This window comes from Peromyscus californicus, unplaced genomic scaffold (assembly GCF_007827085.1).
Source record: "Peromyscus californicus insignis strain IS unplaced genomic scaffold, ASM782708v3 Scaffold_12__1_contigs__length_115047231, whole genome shotgun sequence".
NCBI classification, from domain to species: Eukaryota; Metazoa; Chordata; class Mammalia; order Rodentia; family Cricetidae; genus Peromyscus; species Peromyscus californicus.
Window position 1 is genome coordinate 86,545,333 of NW_026294413.1, and position 23,623 is coordinate 86,568,955.

At 41.7% G+C, this 23,623-nt stretch overlaps 1 protein-coding gene across 7 annotated transcripts in view; it reads right to left on the reverse strand.

Annotated features, from left to right (window-relative positions):
- Window positions 1-23,623, reverse strand: part of Sfmbt1 (Scm like with four mbt domains 1) — a 124,106-nt gene that overhangs the window by 84,329 nt on the left and 16,154 nt on the right. For 5 of the 7 annotated variants that reach the window (XM_052733743.1, XM_052733741.1, XM_052733739.1 and 2 more), the window contains exon 2: window positions 2,827-2,993. The exons of 1 other annotated variant lie outside the window; for it this stretch is intronic. The gene's annotated coding sequence lies outside the window, so the exon portion shown is untranslated. Of the gene's footprint in view, window positions 1-2,826; window positions 2,994-7,704; window positions 8,521-23,623 lie in introns of those variants that run through there. One more of the 7 variants, XM_052733742.1, reaches the window with a different exon arrangement.

A 23,623-nucleotide genomic window follows, 5' to 3' on the forward strand; every position in this document is an offset into this window, starting at 1 on the left:
TGTCAATGTGACATAGCCTGGAATCATCTACAAAGAAAGGCTTGATTGACGATTTCTCTAGTTGAAATTAGCCAGTGGGCATGTCTACAAGGGGGTTGTCTTATTAACTGAAGCAGGAGAGTCCTGCCCACTGTGGGCAACACCATCCCTAGGCAGGGGGTCACAGGCTGTGTAAGAAAGCTAACTAAGCATGAGCCTGCGAGTGAGTCAGCATCATGCTTCCATGGTTTCTAGCTCGATTCCTGCCTTGAGTTTCTGCCCAGACTTCCCTCAATGACAGACTCTGACATGGAAATGTAAGTCAAATAAGGATATCCTTTCCTCACCACATTGTTTTTGGTCAAGCTACTTTACCACAACAACAGAATGAACTAGGACAATCAATCAATAAATAAATCAATGACAAAGCAGATCATGTCAGAATCGTAAAGGCTCTGGATAATTACCTATGTAGTGAAATGCAAACCCCTTATCAGGATCTACAGTCTCTGCAAGATCTGGTTCCTGTTTGCCACTCTATCATCTTTCCATTCAAAAATCCCTCTTTTTTCTTTCTGTGGTTAACTTTGGTTTCAACTTGATTATATCTAAGATCAACTAAATGACAAATCTGTTGGACAGCAATACATCTTCACAGTGTACTAAATATCCCACAACATTTCCCCCCTTTTTGTATAAATAAAATGGGAAGGTTTTAACTCTAGCACAGTAAAACTATACACAATAAGAATAATTATCAAGTAACAAATACATTCACAATATACCAGTCCATTAGTACTGGCAAATTCAAAAAAAAAAAAAATACTGTATTATCTATCCTATGTTGATGAGTACAAAGTTTTGTATTGAACTATTTTCTATCATAACTTGTATTATCATCCTAAAAATATCTTTTTAGACCTAAAAAACATCTTCTTAGATAAATAAGTTAAGCTTTTTATGTGTCTCAACCTTATAAACTTTACATCTCTTAAGTTTCTTTTCTGAATTTGGGACCAAGGAAAATTGTAACTGTAACTATCTAGTCCTTAACCCCATCAAAGACCTGAGAAGGATATAATATTACCTGCGGTAAACAGGAAGTATAGAGCAAACAACTTCCAAAACTATAGAAATGACAGAGACAGCTGGCTGCCTGGACAGTCACCCAAAGTTCCCCTGCAATGCTGACCTACAGACCTAGAAAATCTGACAGACTTTTCTGTGAAACAGAAAATTTTTGAAGGACTGTCCTACCTTATCTTGGGCAAAGTTTGGCAGTTCCCTTCTTTTGAGTCCTGTTTGCCCAATTTGAACAGCATACTGTCAGCAGTTGAGGCAAGGGCAGTTTCTTGCCCAGTGGCTAACTTTTTTTTTTTTTGGTTTTTCGAGACAGGGTTTCTCTGTGTAGCTTTGCGCCTTTCCTGGAACTCACTTGGTAGCCCAGGCTGGCCTCAAACTCACAGAGATCCGCCTGGCTCTGCCTCCCGAGTGCTGGGACTAAAGGCGTGCGCCACCACCACCCAGCTAACTTATTTTTTTTAATATTTTTTTTATTTTACATGTAATGAGTATTTTCTCTGAATGTATGTAGGTGTACATGTTCATGCCTGGTGCTCTTGGAGACTAGAAGGAGGCAACAGATTCCCCTGTAACTAGAGTTACAGACAGCTGTAAGCTGACACATGGGGGGCTTGGAAGTGAACCTGGGTCCTCTGGAAGAACCACTAGTGCTCTAAACCACTGAGCCATTTCTCCTAAGAACATATTTTCTTTCTTTTTTTTTTTTTTTTCTTTTTTTGAGACAGGGTTTCTCCATGTAGTTTTGGTGCCTGTCCTGGATCTCACTCACTCTGTAGACCAGGCTGGCCTCGAACTCAGAGATCCACCTGGCTCTGGCTCCCAAGTGCTGGGATTAAAGGCGTACACCACTGCTGCCTGGCCCCAGTGGCTAATTTTGCCACAATAAAAGCAAAACTCCATATGGAGGTTCTCTGATGTCCATCATCTTTTTTTTTTTTTTTTTTTTTTTTTTTGAAGTAAATTGGTGCTGCCAGAAGCAGACAGTCTTTACTATCATGAAAAACCTTAGGTTATTAAAACATCTTGGCTGGCGGTGGTAGAGACCAGGAAACAACAAAGACCAAAAATTTGTCCTATAGAAATATATATATAGTCTAGAGTTGGGGAGTAGTGGTGCACACTTTTTGTCTCTTTTTTTTTTTTGGTTTTTTCGAGACAGGGTTTCTCTGTGTAGCTTTGTGCCTTTCCTGGGACTCACTTGGTAGTCCAGGCTGGCCTCGAACTCACAGAGATCTGCCTGCCTCTGCCTCCCAAGTGCTGGGATTAAAGGCGTGCGCCACCACCGCCCGGCATGCTGCACACTTTTAATGCAAGCACTCAGGAGGCAGAGGCAAAGACTCTGTGAGTTTAAGGCCAGCCTGGTCTACAGAGTTAGTTCCAAGACAGCCAGGACTACACATAGAAACCTTGTCTCAAAAATACAAAAAAGAAAAAAGAAAAATATAAACATATAGTCTAGCAAGGGAAAAAAATAATACACAAGATAAATACGTAATATGAAATATTGGGAAAGGGTGAAATTTTAGTCATCTAAGATGATTTCTGGGAAAAGGACCCCCAAGGTAGCAAGGATCTAATTACATTCACCTCTATAGGAAGAACATTCCAGAAGAAGACAAAACATGTGCAAAGGCCCTAAGGAAGGAGTCCCCTAAGCAGGCTGGCTATAGCAGATATCCTCTTTGGTGACAACAGCTAACTGGGAAACTACAAAGTGAGGAGGGAGGCAGAGTCTGACTAGAGGAGCAACATGATGTAACTCACCTGTTCCTGGAATCCTTCTGTATCAGCAACAGATGGTACTAGGCAAGAGCAGAAGACAAGAAACAGCCAAATAAGCTTGAATGACAGACGAAACCAAAGTGGTTAGCAGTGAGGATGCTGAGCAAATTCTGATCCTTAGAAATCCAAGAGCTGGTCCCAGAATCTTCCTGGAATTCAAACAAGAGAAATTTCTATATGAGGCTAGAGAGATGGGCTGAATAGGTAAGGATATGTGCTACCAAACCTAGTAACCTGAGCTCAATCCTGGGACTCACGTGGGTAGTACAAAGTCAACTCTGACTTCCATATGGGTACCATGGCATACCATGTATACACATGCAAAAACATACACAATAAATAAGGAACTACAGAGATGATCAGTGGTTAAAAGCATTTACCTGCTCTTGTAGAGGACCAAAATTTGGTTCTAACACACGTGCCTTGAAGCCCAGCACTACTACAGAGAGCAGAGGCAGGCAGGTCTCTATGAGTTTAAAGCCAGTCTGTTCTACATAGCACATTCCAGGCCAGTCAGGGCTTTAAAAAAAAAAAAAAGTCATAGCTTGCCTCTGCGTTGCTGTGATAAAAACACTAACCAAAACCAACTTGGGGAAGGAAAGAGTTTATTTCAGCTTATAACTTTCCAGTCACACCTCTATCACTGAGGAAGTCCACACCAGAAACCGTGGAGGTGGGAAGTGAAGCAAAGGTCATGGAAAACCTAGTACTTACTGTCTGGTTCTCTAAGCCTTGCTCAACTTGATCTTTTTAGTTTACATTTATTTATTGGGGAAGGGGGCACATGCCAGGGCGTGCACTGGAAGGTCAAGACAAACCGTGGACAACCAGTTTTCTTCTACCATATGGGTCCTGGGAACAGAACTCAGATCATCACGTTTAGTGATAAGCACCTTTACCTGCTAAACCATCTCCCTGGTGCCTCAGCTAGAACTTTCTATGCAATCCAGGACTACCTGCTCAGGGATAGCACCAACAACTGACAGCTAGACCTTCTCACATAAATAATTAATCAAAAGTAAATGTCCTTCAGACTTGCCTACAGGCCAGTCTTACACATTTTCTCAGTTAATTTCCTTCTTTCCAGGTGACCAAAGCTATGTCAAGTTGACAAAAAATTAACCAGCACAGAAAGCATAATGTTTTCCCCCTGGCTGGTGAGATGGCTTGGCCTATAAAGGGCACTAACCTGAGTTTGAATCCCAAGACCTACATATTGTAGAAAGAAAGAACTGACTCCCATGGGCTGTTTTCTAACCTCCATACCCACCATATGTAGGCCACGGCATTCACGCACTCACCTGCTCACACATATAAATAAATAAATAATTAGCAGGGTTGTGGTGGTGCATTCCTTTAATCCCAGCACTCGGGAGGCAGAGACCAGGCAGATCTCTGTGAGTTCAAGGCCAGCTTGGTCTACAGAGCGAGTTCCAGGACAGGCTCCAAAGCTACACAGAGAAACCCTGCCTCGAAAAAAGCAAAATTAAATTTCTAGCAAAATATTAACACTATAAACTCTACCTGAAAACCACATTGCCAAGATAATGTTTACATTTGAAATAAGTACCTTGAAAGTATAAACAGCAAAGTAGTATACTGTTAGTAAAGGGCACTTCATCTCTTCTAAAACTTGCTACTGCCAGTACTCTGCAAGTAACAGACAGGAATTAAATTTTTGGCTCTTTTCCTTCCATTCTACTCCAATCACTTTGTTTTAAAAAATTAATAAAAATATATTATGCCAGAAAAGGAAAATGCTTAAAGGACACACAGAACATTAATCAAAATAGCCACGACAAATATCTAAGCACTCCACATAACTCTCCCTCAGCAGTTAGAGAGAAACAGAGGAGCTTTACAGATATCAAAGTTTAAAAGCTGGGGCCCGTTTATCAGACAGTGTAATTCTTACTGTGCTGCTATGTTCCCAGCCCCATGGTAACAGTTTACCCCCCTTCCTGATGTCAGGTAGCTGGCTCACTCCACTCCCAGGTAGTCACTGTGGACCCACACCACAATTCTGGGTCTACCTGCTCAGAGAGGGCTCTGGCTGCTGCTACTTTCAAAGAGGGAGAACTGGTAGGGACCTCACAAAAATTGACAATTACATTAACGAGGAGGCAGCACAAAAGTTCAAGGTTTAGTAAGTTATTTTAAAAGAAAATGTCAAAATACTTTCTTATTAAAAATGACTTTCGGGCCGGGCGGTGGTGGCGCACGCCTTTAATCCCAGCACTCGGGAGGCAGAGCCAGGCGGATCTCTGTGAGTTCGAGGCCAGCCTGGGCTACCAAGTGAGTTCCAGGAAAGGCGCAAAGCTACACAGGGAAACCCTGTCTCGAAAAACCAAAAAAAAAAAAAAAAAAAAAAAAAAAAAGACTTTCTGCCAGGCTAGTGGTGGCACATGCCTTTAATCCCAGCACTCGGGAGGCAGAAGCAGGCGGATCTCTGTGAGTTCGATGCCAGCCTGGTCTACAAAGCGAGTTCTAGGACAGGCTCCAAAGCTACACAGAGAAACCCTGTCTCGAAAAACCAAAAAAAAAAAGGCTTTCTCCATTAGAACCTGAGATGTTTTGCCTGGTATGGCTGTGTATACCTATAATCCTAGCACTTGGGAAGTGGGGACAGGAAGAGCAGGAGTTCTAAAGTCAGCCCTAAGTCAGCCCTGGTTACATAGCAAGTTTGAAGTCCAGTCTTGTCTCAAAACAATATAAAAATCTTCAAATATTTAAGCCTATTAGTAATTTCTACACTAACAATTCAATATCTGAGTGTCCTCAGACCAATTAACTCTCTAGGCTTTACTCTGACAATAAGTGTTTCTCAAAACAACCCTCTACAAAGATAGTACCATACCTCTGTCAACATCTTCCAGAGCAGACGCCGTTCCTTTCTGACAGCACTTCAATCATAAGCTCTGGTGTGTCGCAGCCTATTCTGGTACTACAAACTTCTCATGGGCAGAGAACTTACTCAACTTTACACTCTTTAAACCTCCGGGACCAGTGCTTCACAACACAGCTACTTAGCATTTGTCATGTGAATTTCTATATTAGATCAAGGTACTAAACTCACAAGGTCCAGTCCTAGTGTACCCAGAGCAGCTGGTAGAAGAACCAGAGGAGTCACTAAAGAAGGGGTCCCTGTAAATTCCTTAGGTAGCAACCAAAAGCAATTTGGTTGGTTCTTAGTCCTCTTGAAATACTATCAAAGATGCCTCTCTGCTATCAAAGTATTGGGATTTTTCCTCCACTTGTTGTGTAAACATTGTATAGTACAACCTGTCTGGTTGCCCTGTTGTTTATAAAGTCTTCCACAGTACAAAGAACTAGAGTAACCCTAAGCAGCTGGTGGTGGTGGTTAATCTCAACTGTCAACTTGATGAATCCTCAATCAACTGAAAAACAAGCTTCTGAGCATATCCTAGGGGTCACCTTGATTAGGCTAACTGAGGTGGGAGAACCTGCCCATTGAGTAACAACCTTCCCTGAGGTTCTGAACTGTATAAAAGGAGGGGAGCTGAGCACCAGCTTTCATCAGGCTCTGCTTCCTGACAGTATGCAATGTGACCAGTTCCTTCAACCTCCTGCTGCCATGATCTTCCCAAGACTGACCATACCTATAAACCGTGAACCAAAACAAACCACTTTCTCCTGAATGCTGTTTTTATCAGGGTATTTGGTGACAAGAGGAAAGTAACTAGTACACTGTTGAGATCCACACTTCTTTTGCTCAGAACACTTCTAGAAATTCCATAAAACTGAAGTTTTGACCACAGTTGAGACTTTCTTTGTTACAAGTCCAACTTTGTCACATCCTTTTGTCTACCTTCATGAGTTCAAAACAAACTTGTTAGAACACAAAATAACTGTCAGAAGGGCGGCCATGGAAGAATGAAAACAGAACAAGAAGGACTCTCACAGGAAAAAGCACTAATGCTCCTAGAATTACCTGTCCATAACAGCTATGGGCTAGCAATGTACCACCCTGGGGAAAAAAATAGAAATATACTACCAAGGATTACTAAATACAGCTGTAGTTTGGGTCTTTTGAAAATATTTTCCTTACTTTTAATTATGTGTAGGTGTATATGTCTGCACGTGGGCATGTGAACGTGAATGCAGGCATCCACAGAGGTAAGAGGGGGTTGAATCTCCTAGAGCTGGAGTTACAGACACTTGTGAGCCACCTGATGTAGATGCTGGGAAGCAAACTTGGGTCCTCTGAAAGAGCAGCAAATGCTCTTAACTACTGAGCCATCTCTCCAGGACCTGAAGTCCACCTCCACAAAGGCCCATGTAGTTGAAGATTTGGTCACTAGCCTTTGGCATTTCTGGGAACTAGTGAAATGTTTAAGAGATGGAGCCTAGCCGGGCGGTGGTGGGTGCATGCCTTTAATCCCAGCACTCAGGAGGCAGAGGCAGGTGGATCTCTATGAGTTTGAGGCCAATCTGGGCTACAGAACAAGTTCCAGGGCGTCTCCAAAGCTACACAGAGAAATCCTGTCTCGAAAGAGAGAGGGGAGATGGAGAGGGAGAGGGAGAAGAGGGGGAGGGGGAGGGGGAAGGTAAGGGAGAGGGGGGGTAAGGGAGAGGGAGAGAGGGAGGGGGAGGAGGAGGGAGAGGGAGAGAGGGAGGGGGAGGAGGAGGGAGAGGGAGAGAGGGAGGGGGAGGAGGAGGGAGAGGGAGAGAGGGAGGGGGAGGGAGAGAGGGGGAGAGGGAGGGGGAGGGAGAGAGGGGGAGATAGGGGGGGAGTGATTTTGTATTTCCCAAAATATTGTACACCCTAATAAACTTATCTGGGGTCAGAGAACAGAACAGTCACTAGACATAGAGGCCAGAAAATGGTGGCACACACACCTTTAATCCTAGCATTCTGGAGGCAGAGATCCATGTTGATCTCTGTGAATTCAAAGCCACACTGGAAACAGTCAGGCATGGTGACACACGCCTTTAATCCCAGGAAGTGATGGCAGGAAGAGAAAGGTAGATAAGGCGTGAAAACCAGGAACTAGAGCCAGTTAAGCTTTTAGACTTTTAGCAGCAGTTCAGCTGAGATTCATTCTGGATGAGGACTGAGGCTTCCAGTCTGAAGAAACAGGATCAGGTGAAGAATTGGCGAGGTGAGGTTAGCTGTGGCTGGTTCTGCTTCTCTGATCTTGCAGCGTTCACCCCAATAACTGGCACAGGGTTTGTTTTTACTAATAAGACGTTTTAAGATTTGTGCTACAGAGAGGGATGGAGGGAGGGAGAGAGGGAGAGATAGGGAGTCTAATGGAAGGAAGTTAGGTCATAGTGGTGGGATCTCAAAAGTGACTGTGGGACTCAAGTCTTTGCTTCCTAGCTACCATGAGGTAAACCGCTTGTTCTGTCATAGCTTCCTACCTTTAGGTATTGCTGTCATAGCTTGTCCCCAAATCACAAAGCCAAGTTATCACAGACCAAAACCACAAGCCAAAATAAAGTTATTCTCTTTTTAAGTTGGTTATGTCAGGTATTTCTTAGTGACAGAAAGCTAGCAAGCACAGGGGTTTTCTTTTGAGATAGGGTCTCATGTATCTGAAGCTGGCCTGGCATTCATTAAGTAGCCAAAAATGTCTTTGGACTTCTGGTCCTCCTGCCTCCACCTCCCAAGTGACTGGTATTATAGGTGTGTGCCACCAGGATCCATTTATGTGGTTCTAGTTATCAAACCCAGGGCTTTAGGAATGCTAGGCAAGAACTCTATCATTAAGCTACATTCCAGCAACGCGCCCCCCCCCCTCAAAAAAAAAAAAAAACACTTTTTAGGAAAGCACTTCATTTTATTTTTGGATTTTTTTTAATTGAAAAAAAAAACTTTATACAATATATTCTGATCACGGTTTCTCCTGTCTCCCACACTCCAACCTCCATGCTCTTTCTCTCTTTAGAAAACAAACAAATCAGAATTTTTTTTTTTTTTTTTTTTTTTTTTTTTTTTTTTTTTTTTTTTTTGGTTTTTCGAGACAGGGTTTCTCTGTGTAGCTTTGCGCCTTTCCTGGAACTCACTTGGTAGCCCAGGCTGGCCTCGAACTCACAGAGATCCGCCTGGCTCTGCCTCCCGAGTGCTGGGATTAAAGGCGTGCGCCACCACCGCCCGGCACAAATCAGAATTTTAAAAAGACAAATGTGGCCGGGCGGTGGTGGCGCACGCCTTTAATCCCAGCACTCGGGAGACAGAGCCAGGCGGATCTCTGTGAGTTCGAGGCCAGCCTGGGCTACCAAGTGAGTTCCAGGAAAGGCGCAAAGCTACACAGAGAAACCCTGTCTCAAAAAGACAAATGTGGACGTGCACATGCATACCCCACCCCTCAAAAGCACCCATAAAAACACAAAACTGGAAGCCATGATATACAAAGCAAAAAACCAGTAAGACAGAACGCACAAGCAAGGTCACATGTGAGAAAGTCTACCAATATCATTGAGTTCATTTTGTTTGGGCCATCGAATGCTGGGCCTGGGGCCTAACCTCAGTGTGGTTAATATACCCAGTGAGACTCCATTGGAGAAAACTAATTTTTTCCTTTGGATGTCAGTTGGAGATAGTGTCTTGATTAGTGATGGGAGCCCATGTCTACTTCTCTCTCCAGCACTGGGATCCATCTGACTTTGAACCTGTACAGGCCCTAAGCATGCAGCCAGTCTCTGTGAATTCTTATGTGCAATAGTCCTCTTGTGCCTCAAAGACCCTATTTCTTTGGAGTCATCATCCTCTCTGGCTCTTACACCTTTCTGACTCCTCTTCCACATAGATCCCTGAACCGAGAGGTTTGATGAAGACATCTCATTTAGGACTGGATGTTCCAAAATCTCTAGATTTCTGAACATTGTCCAGCTGTAGGTCTCTGTGTTAGTTCCCATACACTGCAAGAGGAAAGCTTCTCTGATGATGGGTATAGCAGACTGGCACTAGGAGTCATTTTATTGCTATGTTTCTTTAGTGGAAAAATATTTGGTTTTCCCCTAGGCCCATGACTTATCCAGTCTCAGGTTCTTGCCCCCCTGAGCAGTGTCAGCCATGGGTTCTATCTCAAAAAGTGGGCTTTAGTTCCAAACAGAGTAGCTGGTTACTTCCACAATGTCTGTGCCACTACTGCACCAACATATCATGCAGGCAGGTCACTGCTGTAGATCGCAGGGTTTAGAGCTGGGCTAGTTACCTTTCTCCTCAAGTATAGTGCAGAGTATCTTCCAGTACTGTAAATAAGTAGTCATTAAGGGTGGTATTGTGCAGAGTATCTTCCAGTACTGTAAATAAGTAGTCATTAAGGGTGGTATTGTGCAGAGTATCTTCCAGTACTGTAAATAAGTAGTCATTAAGGGTGGTATTGTGCAGAGTATCTTCCAGTACTGTAAATAAGTAGTCATTAAGGGTGGTATTGTGCAGAGTATCTTCCAGTACTGTAAATTAGTAGTCATTAAGGGTGGTATTGTGCAGAGTATCTTCCAGTACTGTAAATAAGTAGTCATTAAGGGTGGTATTGTGCAGAGTATCTTCCAGTACTGTAAATAAGTAGTCATTAAGGGTGGTATTGTGCAGAGTATCTTCCAGTACTGTAAATAAGTAGTCATTAAGGGTGGTATTGTGCAGAATATCTTCCAGTACTGTAAATCAAGGGTGAAGGCTCTACTTATGCACCAGCTCAACTTCTCTGTGTTCAATGAGATATGTGTTATCTTCAGCAATAGGCCTTACCATCAACTTGGAGAGAGCAACTGTCTTAGGGTTTCTGTTACTACAAACACCATAACCAAAAAGCAAGTTGAGGAGAAAAGAGTTTATTTGGCTTACACTTCCAGATCAAGTCCATCATTGGAAGAAGTCAGGCAGAGCAAGAACCTGGAGGCAGGAGCTGATGCTGAGGCCATACTGGCTTGCTTCCTTGACTTGGTCAACCCACCTTCTTATAGAACCTAGGACCAACAGCCCAGGGATGGTACCACCCACCATGGGCTGCCCCCAACCCCCTACTGATCACTAATTGAGAAAATGGCTTATGGCTGGATCTCATAAAGGTACCTCCTCAACCGAGGCTCTTTCCTCTCTGTTGACTCTAGCTTGTGACTCTTCACCACCTCATGGTATTGGATGCTGAAATCTTGGACCAGGCAAATCAGTGTAGGACATAGCTCAGCTTTCCCGGACCCTACATTAAATCTCCCATGGTAGTGAGTTAACCCCCAAATAAATTCCTTTGCTCACTAAATAGACTCCGTGGATTTCTTGCATTATCTCTCTCCTTCTCTAAACCTAAGCATGTTGCTAAAAGAAAAAATTAAGAGACTGTCTTGAATCAGAAGAGCTGCCTTGTGTGGGACAGAAGAAAACCATAAAAAAAGATTATAGTCAAGATTCTATTTCTTTCTATGCTCATCCTCACTTTTGAAGGATCCAAACTTTCTATTTTGATATTAATAATGTTCAAGTTTTCCACAATAAGCCTTTCCAATAGCAATCTCTGAAGTCTACAGAAGGAAGATGGGGTCCCACAACAAGGACTCAACTCAATTCAGAATGATGTCATGGTAACCGTGTGAACATTACTCAATGATTAACCTTGGACTGAAAACTCTCCAAGATGAGATTCTAGCCAGAATCTCAGACAACCTTATCCATTACTCTAAGACTGACTACAGAATCTACAGCTAGCCCTATTGAGACCTAACTATCTGAGCTTTCTTTTTTTCTTTTTTGGTTTTTTGAGACAGGGTTTCTCTGTGTAGCTTTGCGCCTTTCCTGAATCTTGCTCTGTAGACCAGGCTGGCCTCGAACTCACAAAGATCCGCCTGCCTCTGCCTCCCGAGTGCTGGGATTAAAGGCGTGCGCTACCACTGCCCGGGAAAATTTTTGTTTGTTTGGGTTTTTTAGTTTGTTTGTTTTGTTTTTCCAGACAGGGTTTCTCTGTGTAGTTTTGGTGCCTGTCCTGGATCTCACTCTGTAGACCAGGCTGGCCTCGAACTCACAGAGATCTGCCTGCCTCTGCCTCCAGAGTGCTGGGATTAAGGGAGTGCGCCACCACTGCCCGGCCCTGAGCTTTCTTACAGGACCCCAGAGATACCATTGCCCCCTAAACAGCAGGAAGCAGGAAGAAAACAACACCCCTCTCCAAAGGTTTCAATTTTCTCCGGGTTATGGATAATGGTTATAGGGTTGGGGGTGGAACAATAAAAATTAGACCCAGTATTCTCCTTAAGAAAAGAAAAAGGGGAATGGATAGGAACAGGATATTAAGGTAGATTATTGCATATACTAGTAAACTAATTTAGTAAAATATCAGTCTTAGGTAATTTGCAGTTATGGATTCTTGTATATTGATACAAACATAAACTATATTTGTTGTACTGTACATATATTTCTACTATTTGAAATGTCTTATATATTGATACAAATGTAAAACTGTATTTGTCATACTGTATGTATGTTCTACCTCTGTTTTAAGATATTTTTATTTATTTATTTATTTATTTATTTATTTTGGTTTTTCGAGACAGGGTTTCTCTGTGTAGCTTTGTGCCTTTCCTGGAACTCACTTGGTAGTCCAGGCTGGCCTCGAACTCACAGAGATCCACCTGGCTCTGCCTCCCGAGTGGTGGGATTAAAGGTGTGAGCCACCACCGCCCGGCTTAAGATATTTTTAAACTGATACAAATGTAAAATTATATTTGTCATAGTGTACGTATGTTCTACCTCTGTTTAAGATATTTTGTATACTGATACACATTTAGGATTGTTGTCATATTGTATATTATACTATAAATTTCTGCCTCTAAGACATTTTGTGTATTGTCACAATTTTGAGGTCATTTTCCTTTTACTGTACATTTGTTTACAGACTATTTACCTTGTTTTTGTGAAAGCTTAGTCCTTAGGTTATTTAGGTAGATAAGACTTGCAGATTTATAGTCACCCATGCTTGTCATTTCTATAGTTATGTTAGTTAGGTTCTCCAGATTTACAGATACATAGGTCAGATGGACAGGTAATCTTCAAACACTTCATAGACCTAGAGGATATGGCATTTAAATGTTTTGATAACTTAGAATCCTGTTGATGTGAGACATGATTGCTCCCGGCAGCCTCCAAGAGAATGTTAGGCTTCTAAGACACTCCATATGGAAGTTTGTCTTCTTCCTGGTACATAATGGCCTGCTGAGCAAAGAACTGCCCTTGCCTCGACTGCTGACAGTACAAATGCTGTCCTTTCTGCATGAGCAGGACACAAAGAAAAGTGACTACTGAACTCTGCCAAGACAGGGTAAGATGGTCTTTCAAAATTCCTGCTTCTGGGGGGCTGGAGAGATGGCTCGGTGGTTAAGAGCACTGACTGCTCTTCCAGAGGACCCAGGTTCAATTCCCAGCACCCACATGGCAGCTCACAATTGTCTGTAACTCCAGGTCCAGGGGACCCTCAGACAGACATACATGCAGGCAAAACACCAATGCATATAAAATAAAAATAAATAAATTATTTAAAAAAATTCCTGCTTCTGAAAATGATCTGGCAGATATTCTAGGCCTGTAGCCAAACTGGATGCCCCAATGATGCTGAGAAACTTTAGGTAACTGCCCACTTGTGATCCTCCTGCCTCCACCTCCTTCAGCAAATCCCACTGTCGTGCACTATCATAACCAGCTTTTTAATCCACAGAGACTATTTAATGAGCAAAGGAATTTATTTGGGGGTTAACTCACTACCATGGGAGATTTATTGTAGGGTCCGGGAAAGCTGAGCCATGTCCCACACTGATTTGCCTGGTCCAAGATCTCAGCATCCAATACCGCGAGCAGGCGAAGAGAGAACTGAGTGCATGCATCCCAAGTCTTAAGGGTCTCAAGTGGCCACACCCCAGGTCATAGGCAGGTGTAACAATTACCTGCTACCTCACTAGGGGCAGTGCTTCAAGGTCACAACGCTGTAAAGTTTAACCACAGAATATTTTGATTACAAATAAAAATTCTTTAAAAAGTCTATAATAGAACTGGAGTACCATGTTTGATATTCCTTACTAAGGACCCCAGATATAAACCAACTTTTGGGGCTAACAAGATGTCTCAGAAGGTTAAAAAAAAAATGACCCTTGCTATACAAGCCTGACCACCCAACTCTTCACCCTGTAATTTATGTAAAGAATGCAGTGTCTTACACCTGCAATCCCAGCACTCCTGTGGCTAGACGGGAGACAGAGATAGAAGCTCACAGGCCAGCTAGCCTTCAGTACACAGCATGGCAGAAACAGCAATAAAGATCCGACAATGACAAGGTAGGAGAGAACCAACTCCCAAATGTTGTCCTGTGACTGCCATATACATGCAGTATATGTATGTGTGTATGCGCCCAAAACACATTTACACACTCCATACAAACACACATACAAACAAATAATAGTAATTTTGAAGCCATCTTTTAAGAATGTGGCTATATTTCTGTCAAAAACAAAAGAATTTTTAAAAATTTAGAAGTCAATATGTTAATCAATGCTGTATAATGCTGTCCTCCAAGCATAAGAGCTATTCCCATTGTAATCAGAGCAGCTGTCATTACATGACACTTTCAAATTTGGGCCTTTTGAAGTTCCTGAGAAAGAAAGAATGAGAAGAATAACATTCTCACCTGAGATTCCAGGTATTCACTCTTTGTACTCCATCTGACCCCTAGCCACATGTAATTCTGCCCCAGTTCTAGGAGGTGCTACAGTGTACAGAGATCTGAAGTTTAAAAAAGGGGGGACGGAGTATTCCATCCACGCTAGGGTGAGGCATTTCAGTGATGGGTCTCTCTGGGCATCACACCTATAAGCCTGATAAACTCACTGACTTAGGAGAATCCTCCCTTTAGTCTGCTGGTGGGAGCCTATCTGGGGTGAGTAGATGTTTGCTCACGAAACAGCCAATTAATATGTACAAATTAACTAATTTTTTAACAAGCAACACATACACAGGCCTTGGACTTTAACAGCATGGTTTAGCAACTTGGTAGTCTACTGGCATCTTCAGAGGCTTCTTTCTCCTAAGACTCAAAAGAAAAAGTAATGCCTGGTAAGAGTACTCTTTCTGTATTACAGCCATGAACCATGCAACAACATTCTGTCATTGATGGATTGTGTACACACACTGGTCCCATTAGATTCAATCTTCTTGAGAAGCTATAGTTATCACAGATGCCTTAGTCTGTGTAAGTACACACTATGTTCTCACTATGATTGAACTTCCTAATAATACATTTCTCAGAACACGTCCCTGCATGACAACCTTTGTGGCACAACCTGAATTCAGTAATACAGATGGGTGAAGGTTTAGGAGTATGAAGAAGTCCCTTCTACCCTCCTTGCTTATAACTACAGTAACTTTCAATTTTGTGCCATAGTGCTAAAAATATTCCACTCATTTTTAAACATATTCCAATTTGTACGTGTTTAGTTCTATGATAACCAGTCTAAAAGACTCAAATTATCTAGTAAGTCTGAAACTAAAATCCAGTTATATTTCATGTTAATATAAAATACTTATCTTTATGAGCAAATGTTTTTTTCTTTGTAAGCTAAGAATTGTAAGATTACTTGAGTCCAAATTTCCTAAATTTGCCCCCAATCAATCCCATTCAGTAAAACACTAAAGGTCACTGCACAGACACATGCACTTCAGAATTTACTTAAACTTCCCCATATTCAAGGAGGATAGAAAAGGGAAAAACAAAAACAAAAACAAAGCCTACGCCTGTGAAGTCCTCTTCCACCCCGTGGCTGTCTCCCTGTGTAAGGGATCAACAGGTTCTCCATGCAGGCAGGGTCAGTGCTCTCCAGGAAGGGCTCACATTTATTAACAATGCGGGAGGCAAGTAGATCAATAGACTTGTTTCTGAAGTTGCAATCCTGCTCCTGCAACGGACAGGCTCTCATCAGGCACCCCAGGGAAATGGAAAGTCAAATTATTCCACCCTACTCCCACATAAAACCTGAGAACTGGTTGCTTCTTTGTAACTACTACCACAAAAACTAAAGCAAATGGCTGGTGCTAAAGTCCTGAAAATTTTCTCAAAAGCAAAGTGCGGTGCCAAACATCTAAAGATGCTCAGTTTTCTTGGGAGAAGGGACGATAATATAAATTAGTATGAATTTTCAGTATTCTTAGTTTTTATTATATTTAACATATGTGTGTTTTGCCTGCATGTATGTCTGTGCACCATGTGCATGCATGTCTGGTGTCTACAGAGGCCAGATTAGGGTATCAGATCCCCAAAAACTAGAGTTACAGTCAGTTGTGAGCCACCATATGAGTTCTGGGAATTTAACCTGGGTACTCTGGGAAGATTAGCCAGTGCTCTTAATCAGCCATCTGACCAGCCCAAACTACTATAATTTTTTAAAGTGAAGTTGAGGAAAGAAACCTTGCTAACCTAAAATATTAATCAAAATAAGCACTGTTCATCAAGTGCAGTAGAACATGTTGTAATCCCAGAACTTGGAAGGATTAAAGGAGAATCATAAATTCACTGCCAGAGTGAGACTACTTGAAAGAAAGAGGGGAGGAGAAGGAGAGAGTGAAGGAGGGAGGGAGGGAGGGAAGAAGAAGGAAAATTGCAAGCAGCAAAACATGACAAAGTATTGGCTTTTCACTTTTAAAACTGAGACAAGTGTCCAAATTACTTGTTGTACACATACCTCCACTTAACATACTTCTATGTCCAGACACTGTTCTCAGAACCAGAGAGGCCATGATGATTCAAAGTGTTGTAGAATTCTGCCCTCCAAACTAACAGCCTTTACCATCTTCACCAGAGCAGCTGTGACTAACTGCCAAAGACCCTTAAGATTAAGTTGTTCCCTCCACAGAGAAAGGGGTGGGGAGGTTCATAGACCCTCACCTAAGATTCCAGCCACTTCTGCCTACACCTCCCGCCCAGCTGTATGTAATTTTTCATAAGTTGCACATAGTCTTGGCAAGCCATAGAGTATACTACAGAGCTTAGAACATGCAGCTATGAAGAAGTTATCATACTGGGATGAGACCTGGTGACGCTGCTGTATGGAGTTACCTATAGACCTATAGTAACCCCTCATCCATACTCTATAAAAAAACCAATGAAGAGTTCACCAAGCTGGACTTTGGTGGAATTGTTACTTTGGTTTGTCCTTGGTGCCTTATCTAGGGGGAGTGGATGTTTGTTTTTATCACTCCAGGAAAAGCTAATGCAACAAAGACAAACACAGTTCTTGCCTACATGGAGTTCCCAACAGTAAATAAAAGCAGCAATGTATTAGAGAAAATACTTCTATTTCTCCAACAAGGAACAATATGGAAAATATTCTTAAGTAGGTATATGAGTTTTAATATTTATTAAGTAGGGTTTAAATTCTTACAATGAATTAAAATTAGCTAAAAACAAAAACATTTCATATAAGAATAAGCATCACAAAGAAAAACAGTGGCAAGAATGGAGCACCTAGAATGAAGGTAAAGATGGTCAGTGACGAGTCCTGCAGTCGCACTCTCCCCAATTTAAAAAAAAAGACTATGGCCTGATGGTGGTGGCACATGCCTTTAATCCCAGCCCTCAGGAGGCAGAGGCAGGAGGATCTGAGTTCAACGTCAGCCTGGTCTACAAAGTGAGTTCCAGGACAACCAGGACTACACAGAGAAACCCTGTCTCTAAAAAAAACAAAATCAAAACAATCAAACAAAAATAGAATATGCAGAATGCTGTATGAGCCCAGGGGAAAAGGTGATTAATACAGCCTCAAAGGGTCCAGAAAGGAAGCCTTGGCCTTACAAGGCAAGAAGGGACTTTGTTGATGGAACAATCCTCTAAGTGCTACCCTCAAACCATGGTGATATAAAAGAAAACCCAGATACTTCTGAAAACTCTTCCATTGAAGTATTTACACACAATTATTAAAGTGGAATGGGGGAAAGAGTTAATACATAAAACTTGAAATTGTGCCTTTACAGGTATTAACACTTAGAACACAGTTTTGTGTGGTGGTATTGTGTTTCCCAAAATATTGTGCACCCTAATAAACTTATCTGGGGTCTGAGACAGAACAGCCACTAGATACAAAGGCTAGAAAATGGTGGCACTCACACCTTTAATCCTAGCACTCCAGAGGTAGAAATCCCTCTGGATCTCTGTGAGTCCAAGGCCACATTGGAAACAGCCAGGCATAGTGACACATGCCTTTAACCCCAGAAAGCGAGCCTTTAATCCCAGGGAGTGGTGGTAGAAAGCAGAAAGATATATAAGGCGTGAGGACCAGAAACTAGAAGCATTTGGCTGGTTAAGCTTTCAGGCTTTCGAGCAGCACAGTTCAGCTGAGATCCACTGGGATGAGGACACAGAAGCTTCCAGTCTGAGGAAACAAGACCAGCTGAGAAGTTGGCCAGGTGAGGTTAGCTGTGGCTTGTTCTGGTTCTCTGATCTTCCAGCATTCACCCCAATACCTGGTCCGGGTTTGATTTTATTAATAAGAACTTTTAAGATTCCTGCTACAGTTTTGTCTAAAGAAAAAGAAACCAAACTCTAATAATATTGTAGGTTTTCTGTTTTTTAAGACAGGGTTTTGCCTATCTCAGACTGGCCTCAAACTCTCTAGATAGCAGAGAATGACTGAATTTTTCATCCCCCTGCCTCCATCTTCCAAGTGCTGGAATTATAGGCACGCACCACCATGTCTGGTTTAGACAACGCTAAAGTTAACCCCTCAGCATGCTAAGCACACACTTTCACCAACTGAGCGACATCCAGGCCAGATGATCTGTTTTGTTGTTTTTTCCATAACACTGAAAATATGACAATCTACATATCATTTCAACAAGTGGATCTATGTTCCTCTTCAGGAGTGCAAAGTGCATGCATGTGCTATATCCACTGTGATACATCAATTAAAAATTAGTTCTTTCTCCCGGCGGTAGTGGCGCACGCCTTTAATCCCAGCACTCGGGAGGCAGAGCCAGGTGGATCTCTGTGAGTTCGAGGCCAGCCTGGTCTCCAAAGCGAGTTCCAGGAAAGGCACAAAGCTACACAGAGAAACCCTGTCTCGAAAAAACCAAAAAAAAAAAAAAAAAAAAGAATTAGTTCTTTCAATTAATCTAATAATGTACCTCAAAATCTTTTTTTGTTTGTTTGGGGTTTTTTTGTTTTTTGAGACAGGGTTTCTCTGTGGAGCTTTGCGCCTTTCCTAGAACTCACTCTGTAGCCCAGGCTGGCCTCGAACTCACAGAGCTCTGCCTGCCTCTGCTTCCTGAGTGCTGAGAATAAAGGCGTGCGCCACCACTGCCTGGCTGTACCTCAAAATCTTAAACAAGAATAAGTCAGGCCCCCAAATAGACAGAAATAAGAAATTTCAGAAATGGAGACAAAAAAGGATGATATCCCTCCCAAACATCAGTAAAACAAGGTGTTGGTTCTTTGAAAAAAATGAGGTAGATAAACCCTTAGGCAAAGTAAAGAGCAGACTCAATAAAGTATGAGGTGAAAAGGCAGATATGACAATGGATTCCACTGAAATCCAGAAGACCAACAGGGAATATTTTGAAAAGGGAATTGCAATAAATTAGAAAAAAAGAAAGACTAATTTTTAGACATGCATGACCTAACAAAACTAAACCAGGAGGATATAAAAAACCTAAACAGATGTATAATGAGTAGTAATATTGAAGCAATAATTAAGGATAAAATAACATCAATGCTCCTCAAACTAGTCTATGGAACAAACAAGGAGATGGCTAATCTTGGCTGTCAACTTAACTATACCTGGAATCAACTCAAACCCAAGCATCTGGACATGCCTGTGAGGGATTTTTCTTGACTGGATCATTTGAGGTACGAAGACCCATCATCAATCTGGGCCACATCTTCTGATGGAAGTCCACATAAAAGGAATTACAAGAAAGCTTTTGCTTTTTGCCTGCTTGCCCTTACACTCACTGGCAAATTCATCTATCCTCCTGCTGAGATATTGATGATACGAAAATCCACTTCTGGATTCCAAAACAGAGTGAAGACCAGCTGAAACATCCAGCCTTGTGGACTGAAGAACTACCAGATTTTTGGCCTTCCTGTGAGAAAACAGCCATTGTTGGACTAGCTGGACCACAGAGTATAAGCTATTCTAATAAATCCCATATATATGTGCGCATGTACATATACATATACGCACGCGCGCGCGCGTGTGTGTGTGTGTGTGTGTGTATAATTTGTTCTATCAGCCCTGTTCACCATACACAGGTAAGAATAATAGAACTAGGACAAAAACTGCACGGTCATCATTAGAGATGCAGAAAAGGTCCTTCACAAAATTCAACATCCTTTTATGATAACTCCAAAGAAACTAAGAACTGAAAAACTGTATCTCCACATAAAAAGGACTATAGTCAACTACCCACAGTCAACATGGGCATGAGGCAAAATTGAAAGTGTTCCTAGTCTAAAATAAGAAGGGGCCAACTCTCACCACTCTTACTCAGTACAATGCTTGAAATCTTGGCTAAAAGGCAGGTAAAAGAAAAAAATGAGATAAATTAAGGAAACAAGAATTATCCCTCTTTGCAGATGATATGATTCTATACGTCGAAGGCCTAAAGTCTCTACTATAAGACTCTCAGGGGCTGGAGAGATGGCTCAGAGGTTAAGAGCACCAACTGCTCTTCCAGAGGTCCTGAGTTCAATTCCCAGCACCCACATGGTGGCTCACAACCATCTGTAATGAGATCTGACACCCTCTTCTGTGTACATAATAAACAAATAAATCTTTAAAAAAAAAAGACTTTCAGCTCTTATAAACACTTTTAGCAAAGCAACACGATACAGAAATCAGTGGCTTTTCTATACACTACTAATAAATTTGCTGAGAAAATTTAACAAACCTATTCACAATAGCTTTTAAAAAAAATGCCGCCGGGCGGTGGTGGTGCACGCCTTTAATCCCAGCACTTGGGAGGCAGAGGCAGGCGGATCTCTGTGAGTTCGAGGCCAGCCTGGTCTCCAAAGTGAGTTCCAGGAAAGGCGCAAAGCTACACAGAGAAACCCTGTCTCGAAAAAACCAAAAAAAAAAAAAAAAAAAATGCCTTGTGAGCATTTCTCAAGATGGCTACTGATTTATCCCTTTCAGGTGTACCCCAATAAAATCAAGTTTACTTCAAATTTGGCTCGAAAAAAAAATGCCTTGAAATAAACCTAACCAAAAAGTGAAACATCTACAATGAAAGCTTTTTTTTTATAATTTATTTTCATTTTATGTGCATTAGTGTTTTGCCTTGATGAATGTCTGTGTGAGGGAATCGGACTCCCTAGAATTCGAGTTAAAGACAGTTGTGAGCTGCCATGTGGGTGCTGGGAATTGAACCCAGGTTCTCTAGAAGAACAGCCAGTGCTTTTAACTGCTAAGCCTTCTCTCCAGCCCCCCATAAAAGCTTTCTTAAAAGAAAAAAAACTGAATTCATTAAAAGATGGAAGAACCTCTCATGTTTATGGATCAGGAGAATTGCTAAAATGGTCATACCACCAAAAGCAAACTACAGATTCAATGTAATCAACATCCAAAGTCCAATAGCATTCTTCATAGAACTTGAAAAAAAAATCTTAAAATTCATACAGAAGCCCAAAAGTCTCAGAAAAGCCAAAGTGATCCTGAACAAAAAACAATGCTAGATGCATCACACTTCAAAATACCCTACAGAGCCATTCTAACAAAAATAACATGGCACTGACACAAAACAGACACACAGAGAAACAGGATAAATAGAAGACCCAGAAATAAACCATGCAACTATGGCCACCTGATTTAAGAGAGGTGCCGAAAAAAGCCTCTTTAACAAATGGTGCTGAGGAAGGCGCATTTCCACACACAGGAGATCTAAACTAGTTCCCTCTCACCACCACCACCCCCAAAAAGTCAGCTCAAAATGGATCAAAAATCTTAATGTAACACCTGCAACTCTAAACTGCTAGAGGAAAAGGTTGGAAAGTACTTCAAAATGCAAACATAGGCAAGGACTGACTTTCTGAATAGGGCTCCATTAGCCCTGGATATCATAGCAAAAATAACAACTAGGATTGTAGCAAAACAGAAAACAATTACCAGAGTAAACTGATAACCTACAGAATGTGAGAAAATTCTAACTATTCATTGTATGGGGAATTAAAGATTTATTTTTAATTATGTCTGTGCATGTGTATGTGCACAAGTGTAGGTGTCCACAAGGGTCAGAGGTGTCAGATCTCCCTAGAAGGGGAGTTATAGGTAGTTGCAAGCTGTCAACATGGAAACTGGGAACCAAAGTAGGATCCTCTGGAAGAGCAGTTTGTGCTCTTAATGACTTAGCCACCTCTGCAGCCTTTCAATGGGGAATTGAATATCTAGAATATATAAAAAATTAAAAATTTAAACAACAAAAGAATAATCCAATCAATAAAATGGGTAAATAAATTGAACAGTTTTCAAAATAAGAAGTACAATAACCAATAAACATAGGAAAAATGTTAAAGCTTCTTAGCCATCAAGGAAACACAAATCAAAACTCTACTGAAGCTGGATGTGGTGGCACACACTTGTAATTCCAGCACTTAGACGGTGAAAGCACCAAGATGTGGAGCTCAAGGCCAGCCTTGCTATACAATCACTTCCAAGTCAACTTGGGCTACATGAGAGACAGTCTCAAAGAAAAGCTCCATTGAGATCCTATCTCATCTCAGAATAGCTATCACCAAGAAAATAACAAATGTTAATTAACAAGGGCCCTCCACTATCCCCTGCACCCACTTATACATTCCTCCAGGCATGATATAACCTTTACAGTCTTGAACTACAATCACCTACACAAGACTTCATGAGGTTGGGCCCATTAGTATTCCCTCTTGAAAAGGATGGGGTGCTCAACAAGGCAGGTACTTGAGACATCACCCTCCCTGAGGTTAAGGGAGCAACAACAGTTGCTGGGAAAAAACACTTTTCTTCTCTGGCATAGCCTCCCCGAACGTTGCTCATACTAATGTATATAATCCATCACCTATGCTCCTATAAGTAACCACAATGGTTTAGACTGGTCCACCAACCTAGATGTGGGTAGAATCATTTCTTTGGTCTGTTACTGGTATCCTATCTTGGGTGAACAGATGTTTATACAATTCTCTCTGTCAAATTAATGTGACAACATTGTTGATGGGGATTTAAATTAGTGCAGCCAATATGAAATTAGTTTGGATGTTTTTCAAAAACCTTAAACCAGAAAAACATCTAATCTAACAAAACCTCTCCATCATGCCTAGGTCTATACCCAAGAGACTCAAAGTCACTATACTACAGAGATCACAGCACTATTCACAACAGCAAGTTATGGAATCAAATTAAATGTTTATCAATAGACCTATGAAGAAAATGTGGTATACATACACATGATGGATTACTATACAGCCATGAAGAATGAAATCCAGCTAGAGATGTGGCTCAGTTGGTAGACTGCTTGTCTAACATAAATGAAGCCCTGAGTTCTATCACTAGTGTGGAGTGTGGTATAAGCTGGACATGGCCTTTAATGGAGACAGGAGAATAAAAGTTCAAGGAATGGACAGAGATGATTCAGCAGGTAAAGCACTTGCCAGAAAAGCCTAACCATCTGACTTGGATCCTTTAAATCCACATAAAAGTGAAAGGAGAGAAATGATTCCACAAAGTTGTCCCCTGACTTCCACATGTGTGTCTTCACCCTCCCACATATGGACATCACATACACACATACACACACACACACACACACACACACACA